Genomic DNA, 18047 nt, shown 5'->3' on the forward strand with positions numbered 1-18047 from the left:
TACTGGTTTACTGATTGTTAAAAAAAAAAAAAGGATGAGAAATACTTAAGTTATCAATCATTGATAACTGAAAGTCATTGTAACTGAAAAGTGAGCTTGTTTTTGTGTGAATGATCCCACACTGGACACAAAATTAGTTATTGCGAGCAGTGCATTCAAATGTGCGATGTCTGATGAGTGAGAATTCAAATGATTATGAAGTTTTGTTAAGCTTAGCTTATGCCATGGTTTTTAAATCCATGCAAATATGTTTTTGTCAAGCAGAAACACCACGTGTTAAACAGATATGCCCACCGCCAGAAATGGCATTCTTTACAGACAATAATTCAATAACAATTCAAATAATTCTCGCAGACTGCATTTTCTCCAAGGCGAGACCATTGTCCCGCATCTCTGCTTCATTTAACATGCAGCTCCATCACTGCCACCCTAGAATTGTCAGCACAGATGACAGCTTTCTGAGGAGAAAATGAAGGCGCGTCTCTCGTTTTTTTTTCTTTTTTTTTTTCTCTTTTTTTTTTTTTTTTTTTTTTCGCTCACCTCTATCAGCTGCATTCAGAGAATAACAGTAGAGGAGTCTCAATGGAATAAGGCCATTTTAGCTGCTTGATAGAGGAACGTTTGGATATTGCATCAGTCAGTCTGATGACTTCTGTTTAGCCACATTTAGCTGGAAATGTCCCTTTTGAGTCTAATGCTATGGTTCGAGGTCTCTCTGTGCTATACTGAAAATGTATCTTGAATGAAGCAAAGCCATTCACTGAAATATGAGTTTGTCCGTAATGCACAGCCCTTTCCATAAAGCCAAGAAAACTTTTATCTGTGTGTGTGTATGCGTGTGTGTGTGTGTGTGTTTGTGCATGTATGTGTGTATGTTCGCACAGAGTTTGCGCAAAGATATGTTGACCTGTGTGGTACCAGTCTCTGTATTGGCATTATAAAGCTGCATTACTGAGAGAAATGCAACCTGTAGGTTTCTGATTATTTGTGTGTCTGTGGGGGCTCTGTGCTCAGAATGCATGAGGGCACACACACAGCCACACTAAACGTAAGATTATTGTTCATTAAAGCACAGAGTATCGTACTCAAGGTCACGGATGTGGGATTAACTGGTCACAGCACCTTCCCAGTGATAGGCACACTCTCACGCCCAATACCTATCTGCATCTCTGCCGCCTCAGAGCACGCCTGCTGCAACACACACACACACACACACACACACGCTTCTACCTATGTACCCAGGTCACCGTGGGCAATTATGCTCAAGGGTTGCATGAGGGGTCACAGATGATAAAATCTTTGAATCCAGTTTCCACAGTATTCATCAGTTGTAGCCCTGGAATTAATCCCTTAATTGCTCATTATGCTTTGTATTATAACAATATGCAGCAGCTTATTAATAATTCATTATTTTTTTCCGTCCACAATATGTTGTATGAGCTGATTACATGGAGATATGCTGTGTAAAGAAGTTGGTTGATTATGGGTACTGAAAGGTAGTTGTGCGGGACAACACACAATGTGGTTGTAATCCACAATACCAAACTCTAGTCCAAACTATATATAAAATACTGAATATATAACATTATGTTTTTTGGTCGTCTTTCTGCAATATTTAAATATGTAACCGAGGTGATTAATTCAATTAAATCTTGTTTCTCTGATCAGTTATGGGGTTCGCTCATTTGGGCCCTCACATCGCCTACTGTATGTAATTTAGCCGATCTGAGGGACAAATGGTGTTTGAGAGTGTAGTGAGGGATGTCTTTCCTCTGTGTACACAGCTACAGCTGGTGCATGGTCAAACTAATTCTGTGCATAAAACCAGCTACCGGCAGCAACCAGCCACCAGCTGTCTAAAACAGAGACAGATGGGAATTTGGAAGCTGTGCCCCCATGGATCAAAATCAAATTGAAAACAAACTGGCCATTCAGAGCGATACAAAATAGACCACTTAAATATAGTAAATTTTTTACTTAAAAGGTATTTGCGACATTCAAAAGTTCCACGCCTTGTAGCATAGCTTTAGATAGCCGGCAATCGAGTGAACTGAGACACCTGGATAGGTAAGTATTTCGCTTCGTGAAGGCCGTGTAATTAGCATGGGCATTAATCAAAGCAATAACATAGTGGGAAAGTTGGTTGCTAATCTTTAGGCGAGATCAGGTTCAGCCTCACTGATTAAGTATCTATAACTCTATTAATCATGACCACATCTATATGTAGAAATCCAGCAATTCATGTGAGTTCATTAAAACAGGTATAAATGTCAGGATGAGTGACTGCAGTCCATTGGTTCAAGTCATTAAACCACAGGCTTCCCGGTATGTGATCAGGCCAGGCATATAGTCCCATCTTTACTAGGTTTGAGATACCTGACCTCACTTTTATATCAGATCTCATTTTCAAAGGCCGAAAAATAATTTAATCAAACTGAAATAAAGGAGAGGTGTTCTCTTTTTATTACTTGGGCAATATCATTGTCTTTTGTATTTTTTTAACGGTGATACCTGTAATACTGAGACCCACCCCCGACCCACCACATTGGTACTTCCTACTTGGATCCATGTGCAGCTTACTAGAGGAAGCATCCACTGGACTTTGCTCAGCTAAAGCTGGGCTTTCCTTTAAGAGGGAAAGTATATGTGAAAGTAGCTTGACCTGATTTTGAGTGTGAACTCAAGAGCTCCTCTCTGGTCCCGTGCACCAGCACAGATGTTGTGAAAGATCAGACAGGAGGCCCACAGCCTCCTCGAGTCGGCATGCAAATCAGGCAGATGCCCCACCCGAGCCCATTCAGTGCTGCACCCCATCAAGTCAGAGCTGACCTAGTCGTACATCAGATGTCCTCTGACTCACCCCCTAGGGCTCCAGGGTTTCACCTCCCTACAGAAAAGCTGCCTGCACCACACTGTGCATGCATAAAGCATGTGTTCATGGGTCAATTCAGTAACCTGAAAAAAGATGTGAAGTGACATTCATAATTTGAGGAATGCCAGGTTGGGAATATTCATCAGAGGGATTCTGTCTCCATAATTTTCCCAGAAGGACATTCCGACACAGAGCATCCAAATATACAAAAAGGACTTTTTTTTTTTTTTTTTTTTTTTGTGGCTGTATGTGTGTTGGGAAAACAGTGGGTGGGCTGTCTATTGTCTCTGCAGAGACACACATCTCAGCCTATTTCAATAAGAGATAGAGAGGGTGGAAAACACCCCCAAGGGAAGCAGAGGAGACCATTGATGAACCGTTACTGTGCCCGCTAATTAGAAATGCATTGTCTTTTTGTTTTTTTGGTTTTTTTGCTTACCTAGTCCGAACAGATAGAACAGAGAGAAAAAAAAAACGGACCTAATATGACTGCAGGGTTTTGTAATTTTAATATGTTTTTAATGATAAAGAATTTCTGAATGAGTTTTGAAGTGATGGAGAAATGAAAGAAAAGTGAAAAAACCAAAGGTGAGAGACTAGAAAAACAATGGCCAGTGGCAGTGTGTGTATTAATCTGTAGAATTAATTGGATGGAAAGAAATTGATGCCTTTTTCCTCTCGCCTGTAATTTGCGCGTTTGATGTGTGGATGTTGATGTTGGAGAAATGCATTTCTCAGAATTCATATTGCGTTTTTGCCTCCTAACAAAAGGAGCATGTTCTAATTATACCATCTTCAGATTTATTATGATTCAAAGACAGCTCATATGTAGTAAATCTGCAGGTGATTTGTGATATACAGACGGCGTCTTTTTTTTTGTTCTCTTTTTGTGTGTGTGTGTGTGTGTGTGGTGGGGGGGGTGATGTTGAGCTGACATGTAAAAGCAGACTCAGTCAATTCAACCAAAAACAGATTTAGTGGATTGAATTCTGGAGCTGCGGAGCTGTGTCACGTCACGTGTCCATGTCAGCGCAGTGTTTTGCCTGGGAATTGTGACAAACGTGTCCCGTGTCCAAGAAATGCCATAATAATTCTTGTGTGAAGGTGAGGCAGACAGCCATTGATTGAATTGAGTCAGTAATTCTGTCAGACCAGCTTGAGTAATTCTGTGTTTTTGTTCAAAGGGCCTGGGAAAAAAAAAAGCCCAGTGAAGTACAGTGTTTAAGTGGTATAGGTTAAAGGCACAACCACTTAATGGGGCGCTACATACTGTAATAAAAGGCTCTGTGAAATTAGCTACCTCATTAAGGAGACACAGATAATGACCAGCATCTCCCTTTTTGTGTGTGTGTGTGTGTGTGTGTGTGTGTGTGTGTGTGTGTAAAATTTTAGTGCTTTGGGAAGTGCTGTTGGGAATACTTGTAAAAAAGACCTAGATGCTTATATTTTTTTGGAAACTCTGTCTCCAATCCTTTTTTTTCGTGCATTGTTTTTTTTTTTTCCCCCTCCGAATGGATATCTCAGTAAACAAATAAATGAAATTTCAAAAATAAAATTAAATAACATGACAGATTTTGACACAGGCTTTGTAGCCTTCTGAAGGGACCCGTTTCATTCGGTCACCAGATAGACTGCAGTTTCGCTTCAGATCGTGAAATTGATATCGTATATTCTTGATATTTCTCCACCAAGAATGTTTCAGCCCATCCTCGCTTATTTGTAGCTTTCTCTTCCTCTGACTCTCTGGGAAAAAGAACATCGAGAGGGGTACTCTCAGTGAGAAGCCTCGTATTAAGCAGGGGGTTCTTTTCCCCTCTTTCTCTCTGCTTTGTGTCACTGAGACCTAATGGGAATTTTGAAGCAGTGGTCAGAAAGCTATCGCTTTATTATTTGGTAATCCTGTCATTTCAAAGGCCATTAGAATAAATCCTTCTCTCTTTCTGTCCTTCTCTCTCTCTCTCTCTCTCTCCCTCTCTCCCCTTTAATTCTTACTCCACACTTGACTCAGAGCTGGTTCCAAGCTTATGTCGCTTATGTCAATAATTACGCCACAATTATAGCTATTTGCGCTCCTCAGAGAGGAGAGAAAGGCTCTTCTATTCAGGGAGCAAGGGCCTGAAAACCAAATCGTAATAAGCCCCCTTTTTTGTTAGAATTTTCTCTCTCTCTCTCTCCTTCTGATCCTGATGTTTTCAGATAGAGATGGGCACCTATCCAACATGCATAGAGGACAATTAGCACTTATGCTTTTTTTCCCTGTATTTTTTCAGCTGCACTGTTTCAGTAATTAATTAGAGCCATGTGAATAAGGAGAGGTTTTTTTTTTCACTTCAGAAATATAGTCATTAACAATGTTTTCACGATTGGAAGTCACCTCCAAGTACGGTAAGAAGTGCATACTTTGCATTGCTCTGAAGTGGCATCCATAACCTACTCTGGCTGCTGGTGGTTCTTTTCTATGCTGATAGTGCAGGTTGACTGAGGGGTTTGAAACAGCTGTGTTTAAGTCAAGAGAATGGGCCTTCAGTCAGTTGCTTCTTAACTTCTTTCTTTTTCCTTTTTTTTTTCACTTCCCGTTTAGACAGCTCGTTTCTTTACTTCTGGTGCAGAGAACTCTGCACAAGGACAAACTGTGTGGATCAATCCCGAAACTGCGGAGACTTCTCCAGCTGTATTTCAACCTAGAAAGCCTCCATATGCTCCCCCTCCATCTCAACAGCAAGGGGCCACTGCACTGTAATTAGGCTGTCCTTTTCAGCAGGCTACTACACCAACTCCGCCTCCCTAAAAAAGAAAAAAAAAAAAAAGAACAACAGAGAAAGAAAAATACTCGTAGTATCATCCGTGAACGGTTCCGAGACGGCGAATCGATAAACCCGGGACTTTTTTTTTTTTTTTTGACTATGTTCACGTTAAAAATTCAACCGATGAAAATGAGCGAGGGAAACTGATTGTTGGGGATAGATGTGCTCTTGTGTACCTGCCAGACGCAGTGAATTCCTGGCAAATGCCGTGGCGCGGCGCATGATGGCGTCGAAGCGGAGGAACGGCTCTTGTCTGCGTGAATAATTTAGGAGCTGACCCTAGTGCCATTCTTCACCCGCAGAGACAGGTGGAGCTGCCTTCCCAAAGCACCAGGACAATCTGTGTGCTGTCATTTGTGGTGGATTTAGTGTCCTTAGGTGGCCTGTCTGGAGAGTTGGACAGAGACCATTGTTTTAGACCAGTTTATGGCCACTGGTTGATGGGTGTGTCCGCCGTTTCCCAGCAGAAATGCGTTGGGATATGGGTACAAAGAGATTAGACACGGAGGCTGTTTAGATTTGATTTATAATGACTTTTTTGTCTTGTCAGAAAACCAATATTTTAGTTTCCCTTAAGCCCTTTCGAAACCGCTCACATGTAACCTTGCTAAAATCACTTGTACTCTCTGGTTCTGATTTTGGAGAGCAGTAGTTTCCAGAGATTCTTATCTGTACTTAAAAAAAAAAAAAAAAAGGAAAACTAAAAAAGGAAATAAAAAGTCAGAGTGTCCCTTCATGCTTTCATTCTTGTTCATTTTTTTTCTGATCCTTTGAAAGTCTGAAATAATGGCTCACTCCACTGTGAGGTAGCCAGGAACCCTTCACTGAATGACAGGATTGAGCAATAAGGTCAAAAAAAAAAAACTTTACCCCTGGCTTGTCCCAGCTACCAAAAGACAGGTGCCCTTTTCTGTCACATGGCTTCCAAAGAGTGACTTGAACTTCAAGGGCATCTGGCGTGAGATTTTTGATGGGTCATATTTAAATAATGAATCAAAAGGGATGACTTGTCAACCTTGTCAAACAACCTGAAAACAGGAGCCATGGATGCGCTCATGCTGATACAGCCGAAAGACAGGACAGTCTTGCCTAAAAGACACGCCAAACTTAGAACCGTTGTTGAAATAAATAACTCAAAATAAAGATAAATTGAAATAAATAAAGGGACTGATTTATAACTGTAGGATTTCTATCCGTTGTTGTGTCATATGTGTGCATTTAGAACGTGTCATTAGGCGTAAGTATTGCATTAGAAGACTGATTAGAGTAACTTTTGCTCACTGACATCACGCATCACGATGAGGATGTTTGCCTTGATGGTCAAATGTTTACAGCGGTTTTTCGCACCCGATCACGTTGTTTACCCCCTCTCAAGAGGATTTAGCAATGAATCTGTGGTTTATCCGGCGCGTCTCTCTAAGAGGCGAAATGTGGTACCATCTTGTTTGTCATCCCGGCACGGCTGTATCCGTCTGACACGCTGAAGAATGAGTACACACTTGTGGAACACAGGCTATTGATCTCTCCATTCTGCTGCACTTTAGGACTTCCTGTTGTGATAAGTAACTGTTAACTCTGGAAACACAACAGGTTGATACCCAAAAGCATTGTGATTTTTACGTTTAATTATGAAACGCCAAGTCTCACCTTTTCATGACTTTTCCTGAATATTGGTGTTGTTGTAAATTAGCTAGCTAGCTTAAAAAAACAGATTTTTTTTTTCCCCCACATCATTTCCCTCCTGTTTCCACCAAGAGTGGCCACCGGAGAAAGTACCGGAAGAATCACTGGAACTTTGAAAGCACTCATCACCCCTCTAGACAATGACATATCAGGTTGGCCAACGCAGCCGCTGTAAGGCCCATGTGCAGGGCTGGATTAACATGGTCAGGGGCCCCTAGGCTACAAGCTGCTGTGGGCCCCCAACACCCCCGTTCCCGGTCCCCCGTCTGCCCGTCCCTCGTCCGCCCACCTTAGGCTACATCTATTTCATCTAGCTAGATAGATAGATAGATAGATAGATAGATAGCCCTAGATAGATAGATAGGCCTAGATAGATAGATAGATAGATAGATAGATAGATAGATAGATAGATAGATAGATAGATATTTTTGTTTTGTTTTTTGTTGTTTTTGTGTGTTTTTTTGTTGTTTTTATTTTATTTGATTTTTTTTTATATTATTTTTTTTTTTCAAACTATTTTAAACTATTAAACTCTGGTCTTTTGGGCCAGTGAAACAGAACAGCTAAAACTCAAGGAATTGACAACTTATCACAACTAATGCAACTGAATATTTGAATGTACATGTATGATATATGTAGGCCAGATATAATTGTAAGAGCCATATATTGTTATTGTTATTTGTTTATATTGTTTTGTTTGAATTAGGCCATTTTTTGTGCTGCCTGTAAATTGTGGAGTCGGGATTAGTGCAAACGGTGGATTGTGATTGGTTGATTGTGGATCCTCTGGTGCGCATGTGTGGGATCAGGTTGGTAAGAAAGTTTGGACGCCGCTTCAAGGTGAATGCTTTTCTTAGACATGTGCGCACATTATAGCAAACAGCTTTTTGACCGCTTTTCTGTAAAATTACAACGACTTTGATTGACGAAACTGAAAATAAACGACGCCGACATTCACCGGGACTTGGTTGTGTGTTGCATGCTTCAAGGCTCTGGTGAATGATAAAAGTTACAAGTGGATACGGATGCGAGTCAGAATTACCTTTTGTGCCCACGTGAAAGAAGTGGTTTAATTATAACGAACACAAAACGAAATTTTGCCACTATATTCAAGTCAAAAAGCTTGCTATGAAGAGTAACTAAGAAGCAACGAACGTGTTAACCAAACGAGATGTGCAATGCTGCTCGTTAACTGAACGAAAAGGAGTTTATTTGGATGGAATTGTGAATATTTGTGCTGTGCCAAGACCGAAGACACTTGTTTCAACCGATACAATCTACTGTGAGTGAATCAGCTGAAACTTCGTGAAATCCTTTTGAACAATGGCAGACGAAATGGAAAATGAGGCTGTGAATGTTCGTGATGACCGCCACAGGGTGCTGACGGCTAAGGGTGTGGAGGAAAGATTTCATCGTTTCACAACCGCAAGAAGAGGTAAATTAAGACAAATGACGGGAAAATCAAACGAAATTGAGAGGCTTTTGGACGATGAAAGTTTGCCGCATTTAAATGATGTTGTTCAAGAGGAAATGAAAGTTTACAAGCGACTTTATGACGAGTTTATCGAATTGAATTATTCAGTGCTGTTATATCTCAACGATGATGAAAAGGAGGCTGATCAACAGTTATGGTTTCAGCCAAAGGCAGATCAATGCTTACAATTCATGACTAAAGTTCAGAAATGGATTGATGCACAAGTATGTGATGAAGAGATAACACCAATGGATAGTGTATCTAGAGTGTCAATGGACAGTGCATCTAGGGTGTCAAAAGTGTCATCTGCATCACAGCAGCATGAAAGAAGAAGCCAACAGAGCTGCTTTGATGGCTAAGGCTGCAGCGTTAAAAGAGAAACAGGCATTGGAGATGAGAGAAGCTGAAATTAAAGCTGCAAAAGAAATGCTGGAAATTGAAACGGCTCTTGCAGTTTCCACTGCTAAAATGAAGGTGTATGGAGAGTGTGAAGGACGGCAGTCCCAAGTGAGCATGAACAAGCCTGCAGTAACAACATCTCACTTCTCTAAAGATGGTGATGGACATCATTATGTGCAAACCTTACCATCCTCCAAGCTGAAACACACTGAGAAGACTTCATTGACAGTGAACGTTGATCTTGGTGCATCATCTGGAGCTGTACCCAAGCAGACAAAAACTCCAGTCCAGGTGCGTGGTCAACTCAGAGACTCACCACAACATGACGATGGGAGAGAGATATATCGATTGATACAAAGACAAGCGGACATTGCAGAGATGCTTGCAAAGAACCAACAAGTGTTTCGTTTACCCCAAAGAGATGTGCCAGTGTTTCATGGGGACCCACTGGAGTACCGATCTTTTATGAGAGCCTTTGTCCATGCCATTGGTTCTAGAGCTGACAGCGACGCTGACAAGTTATACTTTTTGGAGCAGTACACCAGAGGTGAACCACGAGACCTTGTGAAGAGTTGTCAACATATGCCTGAACATCGTGGGTATGCAAAAGCTATGAGGCTGCTTGAAGATAAATATGGAAACGAGCTGAAGGTTGCTACAGCATTGATTGAAAAGGCATCCAAGTGGTCTCAAATAAAGGCTGAAGATGAAAAGGCTTTAAGTGCTTTCTCATTGTTCCTGGTGAGCTGTCGCAACGCCATGGAAGATATTGACTACATGGAAGAGATGGATAGTCCCACAAATATGAGGGCCATAATTTCAAAGCTGCCATTTAAGATAAGAGAGCGGTGGAGAGTTCATGCATATGACATCCATGAGCAGTGTCAGAGAAGAGCCAGGTTCACAGAATTGGTGGACTTTGTTGAACGCCAAGCAAAGATTATGTCCGATCCACTCTTTGGAGATCTTGACTTAGTAACAGCTGACAAGAAGGACACAAAGAAGTTTCAACAAGGAAACAAGCCAAAGAAAGAAGGAAGGCGAGGAAGTAGCTTTGCTACTAATGTTGAACAAGTTAAACAAAGCTCTGAGAAAAGTGAGCCATCAAAGTCAAAATCTGATGTGTCATTCAACAGTGCCTTTACAAAGCCCTGCTTGTTTTGTGAGAAGAATCATGCGCTGGAAGAATGTCGCAAAATTAGAGAGAAATCACATAAGGACAGAGTAGAGTTCCTGAAAAGAAATGGACTTTGCTTTGGTTGCCTGGTTAAAGGTCATCTGAGCAAGGAATGTACAAAGAAGATGTCATGTGAGATGTGTTCTCTGAAACATCCCAGTATGCTGCACTTCTCAAAGCAGGATAAAGATGTTAAAGAGAAGACAACTGAAACTGAGGTCAGTAAAAGCAGTACCGCCAGTACACCAGCAGCTCTCCTTCAAGAGACAAGTGCCTTTACCGGGGCTGGAGACAGTTGTGTGCTTGCTATTGTGCCTGTTAAAGTTAAATCTAAAAAGAGTGACAAAGCTGTGGAGGCCTACGCGTTCATGGACCCTGGCAGCTCTGCAACATTCTGCACCGAGGCACTAGCAAAGAGGTTGAATGTTCAAGGCAGAAGAACTGAGCTTATGTTGAGCACGATCAGTTCTAAAAGGCGCGTACAGAGCTACATCCTCACTGATTTGGAAGTCAGCAGTCTAGACGAAAACAACTTCATTGAGCTATCCAAGGTCTTTACACAGAGAAGCATTCCTGTGTCTAGGGAAAATGTTCCGCTACAAACGGAGGTTGACAAGTGGCCACACCTCAGTGAAGTAAGGTTGCCTCACATTAATGCTGAAGTTGAACTTCTAATTGGAACTAAAGAATACAAAGTCCTGGAGCCATGGAAAGTGATCCCTAGCACTGATAATGGACCATATGCTGTGAAGACGGCACTTGGATGGATTCTTAACGGTCCACTCAGAGAGACAGACACCACAGTGGGTGAGAATGCACAATCATTTGCTGCTGTTAACACAATCGCCATTGACAATGTGGAACAACTTCTCATACAACAATATAATCATGACTTTCCTGAACGAAACTGTAATGACAAGTCAGAGATGTCACAAGAGGACCACTACTTCATGGACTCTGTGTCAAGCTCTGCACATCTTATGAATGGACATTACTACATAAGCCTTCCCATGAAGAAAACGAGTGTTCAAATGCCAAACAACCGAAGTGTCGTGTTGCAGCGGGCACTAAATCTCAAGAAGAAGTTGAAAAGGAACCCTGTGTTCCATGAAGAATACACCAGCTTTATGAGTGACATGTTGAACAAAGGATATGCAGCCAAAGTACCAATGATGCAACTGAACCGCCAGGATGGTAAAGTATGGTATATTCCCCACCATGGAGTATACCATCCACAAAAGAAGAAGCTGCGCGTGGTGTTTGACTGTGCGGCCAGCTATCAAGGAGTTTCTTTGAACAGTGAGCTTCTACCAGGACCAGACTTAACCAACTCACTTGTCGGAGTGTTGACACGCTTCAGACAAGAAACAGTCGCTATGATCGCCGATATTGAAGCGATGTATCATCAAGTGAGGGTTCCTGAAGATGACACTGACTTACTGCGCTTCCTGTGGTGGCCAGAGGGAGACCTAAGTCAAGACATGGCTGAATACAAGATGGTTGTTCACCCCTTCGGTGCGACTTCCTCTCCAAGTTGTGCCAGTTATGCTCTCCAAAGAACAGCAGAAGAAAACTGTTCTAAGTCATCACCTGAGGCTGTGGATACAGTTCTTAAAAATTTTTATGTAGATGACTGCTTGAAATCAGTGGGTAGTGAGACCCAAGCTGTTGAATTGTGCAAGGCGCTCACAGCATTGTGTGCTAGTGGTGGATTTCACTTGACAAAATGGACAAGCAACAGTCGTGCTTTGCTTGCCTCCATTCCAGGCTGTGAGAGAGCCAAGGATGTAAAAGACCTGGACCTGACCCATGATGTACTGCCTATGGAAAGAGCCTTAGGTGTGCTGCGGTGCGTAGAATCAGATGCGTTCAAGTTCACGATCAATCTTAAAGACAAACCTGTCACAAGACGAGGAATTCTCTCAGTCACAAGTTCAATCTATGATCCACTAGGATTCCTTTCCCCTGCAATTCTTCCTGCAAAGATGCTTATGCAACAACTGTGCAAAGAAGGACTTGCTTGGGATGATGAGATTCCAGAACATCTAGGCCGAAAGTGGAACACGTGGCTACAAGAGCTACACCAACTGTCAGACGTTAGTGTACCCAGATGTGTGAGACCTGGGGATTTTGGACCCGTCGCAACTGCACAGCTCCACCACTTTTCTGATGGGAGTGAAGGTGGATATGGAACTGCCTCTTACCTGAGACTGACAAGTGAAGATGGACGTGTTCACTGTGCCTTCATGATGGGAAAGTCACGTGTTGCCCCTCTGAAGCAGAACACTATTCCTCGCATAGAGTTGACTGCAGCAGTAGTCGCTGTGAACACAGACAAGATGCTGAGAAAGGAGCTTCAGATAAATCTTCTTGACTCAATATTTTGGACTGACAGCACAACTGTGCTGAAATACATTGAAAATGAAAAGCTTCGCTTTAAAACCTTTGTTGCCAATCGCATTGCCACCATCAGAGAGGCAACCAGGCCTCAGCAATGGAAATATGTTAACACTTCAATTAATCCAGCTGACTGTGCATCCAGAGGGCTTACATCTGCCAAGTTCATGAAGAACCTGAGCTGGTTTCATGGTCCAGCTTTCCTGAAAGAACCAGAATGCCAATGGCCAAAAAGACCTGATGAGGCAAAGCTTGAAGATGACAATGAGGTGAGACATACAGCCAAAGTACATTTCATGCAAGCAGCTGAAGACATAGATGCTGTGAACAAACTGATTAACCATTACTCCAGCTGGTACCGATTGAAAAGAGCTGTGGCATGGTTTCTCAAACTCAAAGACCTGCTTTTACAATTCTGTAGAAAAAAGAATGAACATTCACAAACAAATCTCAGTTATGAACGGACAAGGGTCAACCAGAATAGACAAGATAACAAGTTAACAAAGACGAAGACTGCTCTCACAGTAAAGGACCTGATGCAAGCAGAAACAGAGATTATCATGTTCAGCCAGGGTCAACGGTTTCAAGAAGAAATATCCATGCTAAGGAAAGGCAATAATGTGAAGAGAAGTAGTCATCTGAGAAAACTCGACCCAGTAATTCATGATGGAGTACTGAGAGTCGGAGGGCGTCTCTCTGCAGCTGCAATGCCAGAACATGTAAAGCATCCAGCCATAATCCCAAATGACCTGCATGTCACCACACTGATTTTGCAAGACACTCATGAGAAAATTGGACATTGTGGAAGAATGTACATGCTCTCACAACTGCGTCAGAAATATTGGATCCCTTCAGCAAACTCAGTGGTGAGGAAGTTTTTGTCAAAATGTGTGATCTGCAGGAAAGTCAAAGGCAAGGCTCTGGGACAGAAGATGGCAGATTTACCTAAAGACAGACTTCAACCAGACGAACCACCTTTTACTAACGTTGGAGTTGACTATTTTGGACCATTTGACGTGAAGCAAGGTCGCAGCACTGTGAAAAGATATGGTGTGCTATTTACCTGTCTCACAACTAGAGCAGTGCACATTGAAATTGCACACTCACTGGACACTGACTCTTGCCTGAATGCAATCCGTCGCTTTGTGTGCAGAAGAGGACAAGTGTCCGTTATGCGTTCAGATAATGGGACTAATTTGGTTGCTGCTGAGCGTGAGCTGCGCGATGCCATTCAACAGTGGAACCAGTCAAAGATTTTAGATTCTCTCATGCAAAGGGGAATTCAGTGGGTATTCAGTCCACCAGCTGGTTCTCACTTTGGCGGAGTATGGGAAAGACAGATCAGATCTGTGAAGAAAGTTCTGAGGTCTGTGCTGAAGGAACAAACAGTTAGTGATGAATGTTTACAAACACTATTGTGTGAAGTGGAATTAATACTGAACAACAGACCACTTACTACATCAACAGATGATCCATCAGATCTTGAAGCATTGACTCCTAATCACTTACTACTAATGAAGAAACAGCCAATTCTGCCTCCTGGACTCTTCAAGAAGGAGGACTCGTACGCTCGCCGAAGGTGGAAGCAAGTGCAATATCTTGCGGACTTGTTCTGGAAGCGGTGGGTGCGTGAGTATTTGCCCCTGCTTCAAGAGCGTCAAAGATGGACTGAGATCAAGAAGAACTTGACCACTGGAGACATTGTTATGATCATGGATGATTCAGCACCACGGAGCTCATGGGTGTTAGGAAGAGTTACTCAGGTTATTCCTGATTCCAAGGGACTTGTTCGACGTGTGCTGATCAAGACAAAGACTAACATTTTAGAAAGACCTGTTGACAAACTGTGCCTCATCTGTGAGGTGGACACGTGAGTCTGACTGTCATGTGTATGACCTAAAAAAAAGGAAAAGAGTGCATTCTGTACATGTACTATGCTTAATGATTCATTCTGTATTTTTTTGTGATATTTGCTTAGTTGTTAGTTGATGCATAATGCCTGAAGATTTTATTTGGCTCTATTTTGATTTTTGAGTAATTGTCAGTCTACATGCCTTCCAATTAGGGGCTGGAAATGTAAGAGCCATATATTGTTATTGTTATTTGTTTATATTGTTTTGTTTGAATTAGGCCATTTTTTGTGCTGCCTGTAAATTGTGGAGTCGGGATTAGTGCAAACGGTGGATTGTGATTGGTTGATTGTGGATCCTCTGGTGCGCATGTGTGGGATCAGGTTGGTAAGAAAGTTTGGACGCCGCTTCAAGGTGAATGCTTTTCTTAGACATGTGCGCACATTATAGCAAACAGCTTTTTGACCGCTTTTCTGTAAAATTACAACGACTTTGATTGACGAAACTGAAAATAAACGACGCCGACATTCACCGGGACTTGGTTGTGTGTTGCATGCTTCAAGGCTCTGGTGAATGATAAAAGTTACAAGTGGATACGGATGCGAGTCAGAATTACCTTTTGTGCCCACGTGAAAGAAGTGGTTTAATTATAACGAACACAAAACGAAATTTTGCCACTATAATAATGAAAGATATTGAAGACAGGGTAAAGAAAACTAATGATCAACAACAACCAGTGAGCCTATAATTCTTAAAAGTTTGCCCTCCTAGCTTTTCTTGCAGAAAAGTCATCAATTAGACTTGAAAAATTAGATGCTTGAGTGATACTTTCGGGATCGGGAATATCAGTGTCGTCGTCTCTGTGTGTGTGTGTGCTTGTGTTTGGGTAACTAGTTGCTGGGGCATCCAGGAATAGGACGGGGTGGTCAGAAAGGGATGGTCCCTCGCCCTCATCAGAGCTAGCCTCAGCTGCTAAAGATGAGCATGGCTCCAGTGCATCCACGCTAGCTAGCGTGGATGCACTGGAGCCATGCTCACTTGCCGACTGGCATTCACTCGGTTTAAAAAATCCGGTCAGTTTCGGCATATTGCTCAAGAGAGCTTGGCCTCGTTGGGCTTTTTGCCGCTGCGCTTTGCGCTTTTGGGCACCGCTTTCGTATTTTCTTTCGCTCATAAGTACTGTCGCTGTTCAACTACAGACTGACACGGTACGTGACGCCTAACGTTTATATATGAAAGGCGGATTCCCCATAACCAATCAGTGTCCGGTTATTTAAATATTCATTTTGCGTCAATGAATAACACGTTTTTTTTCTTTTGACCAATTGGGGGCCCCCTGTGCGGCGGGGGCGTGATTTTGAGCTAATGAATATGATATATATTTTTTTCTTTTGACCAATCGGGGGCCCCCTCCGAGGCGCGGGGGCGTGGGGGCCCCTAGGCTTAAGCCATATGAAGCCTGTGCGGTGATCCGGGCGTGCCCATGTGGTGTATGGGAGAGTGGTTTAAGGATCTCGTGCGTACAAACCTCGTGTGTGAACACGTGTGTTGACGGAGAGAGAAGATAGACAGGAGACTTGATGTCTGAAAGCACACGGAAAACACTTATTTATTTATTCAATCTTTATTATTTTTGATTTCCAGAATCTATCACTAACTACCCTTTTTTTTCTTTGTACTCTAGTATACTGTATTCTTTATACTTTTAATGTCCTATGCGTTGCCTCTTACTATGTGTACTTACTATATATTACTGTGTATAGTTTGTGTTGTACGTACAGTAAGCGCTCTGTTTTCTCACCTGTCACCTGTTTTTTCCAGTTTGCCTTCAAACAGAATAACACGTTCACTCATGTGTCGTGCTTTTAGTCCGAGAGAAAGAAAAGAAGGTTCTAGACTTTGTGTAGTATGCAAGCAAACACTGTGGATGTGTGAACTAGACGTGACAGCAGTGGGTGTTCTCTCTCTCTCTCTCTCTCTCTCTCTCTCTCTCTGTCTCAGCTTGAATAAGTGTGTTGAAAGGTCTGGCCGCTCTAGGTGAGGATATGAGTCCATGAAAGTCAAATACGGTCTGCAGAACCAGACGACAACATGTGAATGCTCTCTTTGTCCCAAAGAGGGGGGAATCACTAAATATGTCAGTTTACCTTCTGAATGTGCATCGACTGATGCTGGTAAACGAAAGGATCTTGTTTGTTTCTCTGGCTGCCTTTGCATGGACATAAGATAGCATGTTAAAATGCTTAATTTACCTACAATTTAGACCATCTTGAATAGTTCTGCAGCTATAGTGATGATGCACATGAGCCAAGGCGGATGCCCCCCCCTCCTTTCATCAGGAGCTCGTGCTCCCTCCTGGCCTTGGTTAATTGTGAAGTGTAGCATGTGAGGGAGATCACACTGCCGGATATCATCTGTCTGCTGCCTCCTCTTCACAGTACAATAAGGACTTAAGATTTGGCAGGCAGATTCAGACTCACTTGTACCGCTGGCCTCTCCTCTGCCTCAGGAACACAGACCTTTGTTAAGTGCTAGCTCTCCTGCTCTCTGCGAGCTTTCATTACCTCACACTGTGTAAAGCGTGCTGAGTCACTGTACAAGTCCCCCCCCCCCCCCCCCCTCCCCCCCACCCTAATGTCAGAGGTTGCCAACCATAGCTCTTCACTCTTCTTTTTTCTGGCGCCCCTTCAGTTGGGGTTTTCGTTGCCAGTAGCCCGAGCCCGAGCCCTTTGGAAACATCTTTCTCTCTCAGGAGAAGGGTGGTTAAATCGCTCTGCCTCTGCTGCCTCTGCTGCTGCTACTACTACGCCTTTTATATATTTTATATTTTTTATTAATTTTTTTTTTTGGTACGGTAGCTACAGCATGGTGGAGAGCTCTAATGCTGTAAAAATTGTGCTGGAAATTTTCCCCCAGCGTTCATCGTCTGAGGAGAGCTGGCTTTAGTCAGGGCAATTTATGTGGCGTTCATTACCGATCTGCTCTGCAGGATGTTAACTCAATCCAGTCAGCGTAAGAATGCATCTCTGGAGTGCACTCACCATGTCTTATTACTTTATTAGCAGTAGGCTACATGCTAACCCAGTACTAAAATCACCGCTCAGTCACCATTTCTCACTGTCTTAGTGTAAACATTTGACGTATCCTTAATACCTGTATACTTTCCACTTTTGTAGTGGCCACACAGAACTAATGTTTGAGATTGAGGCATTTGTACAAGGCAGAGACATCTTTTGCTTATGTTTTTAGTGTGGGTTGTTGTTAACATATTGATAATGATCACCTTCAAGGAACATAAACTCGAAATATTCGTTGGTACCTTTAAACCCAGTCACTGTGCAAATCGCAAAACGTTAACACAACGTTGCTGTAGAAACACAGGAAGAAAAGC

General features: G+C 42.5%; 1 protein-coding gene across 1 annotated transcript in view; it reads left to right on the forward strand.

The window, feature by feature from the left end:
• The window catches only part of sdk1a (sidekick cell adhesion molecule 1a), a 196997-nt gene that overhangs the window by 54891 nt on the left and 124059 nt on the right, over nt 1-18047 (forward strand).

Source organism: Chanos chanos, chromosome 13 (genome assembly GCF_902362185.1).
Source record: "Chanos chanos chromosome 13, fChaCha1.1, whole genome shotgun sequence".
Taxonomy (NCBI): Eukaryota; Metazoa; Chordata; class Actinopteri; order Gonorynchiformes; family Chanidae; genus Chanos; species Chanos chanos.